Raw genomic sequence first — 3061 nt, forward strand, 5'->3', positions numbered from 1 at the left:
TTTACGTTTTCTTAAAAATTTCACAACTTTACAAAACTTGTTCAGGAATTTCAAAGCTTTCCATTCAAAAAATTTCTCACAAAATTTTAGAAAGAGGTCTTTTAAATTTTTAAAGTAGTTCATCTTTTAAAATTTTGTTCGCGGGTTTCAAAAAATGTTCCCGTTTCAAAATTTGTTCACAATTTTTTTTAAAATGTTCTTGTTTCACATTTTTTTCACGAGTTTCGTTAAATATTCCCAGTTTCAAGAATTGTTGAAAAATTTCAATTAATGTCTATGTTTCAAATTTTGTTTGGGACTTTTAAAAAATGTCCGCAATTTTTTAAAACAAATTTTGGTTTTCAAATTCTGTTCACGAGATTAAAAAAATACTCCCATTTTTCAAGAATGTTCATGTATCCAAAAATTGTTTAGGAATTTTAAAATTGTTCCAATTTTTTTTTTAAATGTTCGCGTTTTCAATTCATTTAGGGGGGTTTAAAACAATGTTCCCGTTTCCAAAAATTGTTTGCATTTTTTCAATTTTTTGAGTTTTTCAAATTTTATTCAGAATTTTTAAAAGTGCCCACGGTGCCATAAAACATCACGTTTTTTTTAAATAATGTTTTGAGTTGAAAATAATAAAAAAAACGTTCGGATCTGCGCTCAGTTCTGTTCTTAAGTGTTTGCGTTGCATTTAACACATTATAGCGCTCTAGGTTGGCTGGCTAGGTTACTTCATCGAAAGCACCTGATCTTGTGTTCGATCCCTCCCTCGCACACCGCAGAGAGCGGCAAATAGGAGCTACCCGCTTTTGGGGTTTGGGTCTGTGCGTTGGGCCGGTGTTTTGGTCTGCGGTGAGACGCGGGCGGACGAAATTGATCGCCTGGTTAGAGTTGGTCTTATGAAATCTGTATACATTGGCGGGGCTACAACAAGGCCTACCTGGGCCCAGCGTTGGAGCAAAAAGTAAAAAATTACACCTAGCCCACCAGTCCCATGGCCGAGCCATGACTCCAGGAGGCGACTTAGCTGGCAGCGGCACCGGCGACCCAGCTGTTTTATAGTTTATACCATGCAAAGCTATTGTTCTTTGCATTTTACTGGTTCACAACAAAGGCCACTTTTACGGTTTATACAAGTTCAGAACAAAGGCGTTGTTTCTAGCTCACCGTTTAACAGTAGTTTCCAATTTGGTAGCATAATAAATATATAATTCACTTAATATTGTAAATAGGGAAAAGTATATATTCCGTTCTTGAACTTTTTCGAAAGTATAGAAATGGTCCCTCAACTTTAAAACCGGCAAACCTTAGTTCCTCAACTTCTCAAACCAGATTAGTTGAGTCCCTTGTATCGCTTCGGGTGGTTTTTGTTCAATGTGGATACGGTTTTAACCAAAACTTGTCATGTCGCCTGGGTTTGACCGCCATGTCATAGTCCACATCGTTTTTTCTTCGAAACTGGCCCCAAATCCAACCCAGGTATGTGTAAACGGCGTCGTCCATGACTGTCTTGAAAACAGAAAGGGTGAAATTATGTGAGTAATCACAAAAAATGAAGCATGCATATATACATACAAAAAAAAACATGTTAATTAGGTGTAGCAGAGTGCACACTATAACCAAGTACTTTTCTGTTCCTATTCTAATTGCCATAAACGTATATATTTTTATTCAACCCTTTTTGCAAGGGATTTATTAACCAACCTTGTCTGAGGACATGATGTTCCCGCATTTCATACACAGAGAAAATGAAAAACTACGGAGATTGGTCCGGTTAATTCGGCACAAATATATAGCCCTGTCCTGGCTTTGCAACGATGCTTTTGAAAATACAAAAATAATTTGCTACCATGGGGTACACATGCATTTGTATAAAATACTAGTCCACCTGTTAGTTGGAAGCACACTTTCCATTTGTATGTAACAGGACCATGTTGGTAGAACTAGTAAATATTTTCTTAAGTAGAAAATCCCAACCGTAAGCCGCAGTTTTTATTCAAATTAAGGAGCTCAGGTGAGCCCCCCATTTACCAAAAAGCTTTTTTTTACCGAAAAAGGAGCCCCCCATTTCATTTATCACGAAACTGAAAATATACCTTAAGGTTCTCTGGTTCAGCTTAAAAACAAAAAACAGAGCAAAACAGAGCAGCAACGATGGCCCTCAACTGAAGCAAAGCAAGCTATCCTTGTAAGGATCAATTCACTACAACACTCTTTACTTATTCATTACAAAACCAAGCAATATCTCTTTCTGCAAGCAGCTGCCATTTAAAAGAACCACATCACACAACTTCCAGCGAAGCTCGAAACTTTCCCATCTTCAATTCTTCGCACGGCCGGTGCCCACCAGCAGTAACCCCGCGCCCCTGCTACCTGCACATCGTGCAATTCTTTTCTCTGTAAGCTACAAACATCCAATATGCAACTTTGCAACCTACACACAGCTGGGATCCATAGGAAAAATATTTTTCAAGCAATTATCATTGCTTGTTTTCCAAATAGACCAAATAACAGCCGCCGCCCTAGCAAAATTCAGATTCCCATCTTTACCCCTGAAATTCATCACCCAATCACAAAATCCCTCCATGCTAACAGGACTATATCAAAATAAAAAGCAAATATAACAAGCAACCAAACAATTACAGAAGATATAATCCACTGACTCTTTTCTACTGCAAAAAAGACAGTTCCCTGTACCACACTACCTCTATGATTCACATTATCTCTGCTGATACTATTTCTGAATGCTAACCACAAAAATACTATAATCTTAAGCGGAACTTTTACATACCAAAATTTTCTTTATGGCCATTTCACTTGTTGAGCTTTCAAAGCTATAAACATAGGACGCACAGAAAATACTCCATTCTTCTCTAAAAGCCATTACATGAATATTTATTTTGTGGGGTCATCTACATGAATCTTGCTCATTCCGCAAGACTAAAACCTTCACGATTAGCAAGCAATCGATGTGATAGCTCAGCAGTTTCACCATATAGATCCCATCTAAATTTTAGAGCAGTGAAATTAGCATGTAGCACGACACAGATATGCTTACATAAAGATAAATTATATA

The 3061-nt window shown here is 37.2% G+C and overlaps 1 protein-coding gene across 3 annotated transcripts in view; it reads right to left on the reverse strand.

Annotated features, from left to right (window-relative positions):
* Nucleotides 1–2057: 2057 nt before the first annotated feature.
* LOC123186332 (disease resistance protein RGA5) overlaps nucleotides 2058–3061 on the reverse strand; it is a 7455-nt gene continuing 6451 nt past the window's right edge. For 2 of the 3 annotated variants that reach the window (XM_044598128.1, XM_044598114.1), the window contains one exon: nucleotides 2058–2358. The gene's annotated coding sequence lies outside the window, so the exon portion shown is untranslated. Of the gene's footprint in view, nucleotides 2359–2404; nucleotides 2992–3061 lie in introns of those variants that run through there. The other variant, XM_044598120.1, reaches the window with a different exon arrangement.

Source organism: Triticum aestivum, chromosome 1A (assembly GCF_018294505.1).
Source record: "Triticum aestivum cultivar Chinese Spring chromosome 1A, IWGSC CS RefSeq v2.1, whole genome shotgun sequence".
Classification (NCBI taxonomy): Eukaryota; Viridiplantae; Streptophyta; class Magnoliopsida; order Poales; family Poaceae; genus Triticum; species Triticum aestivum.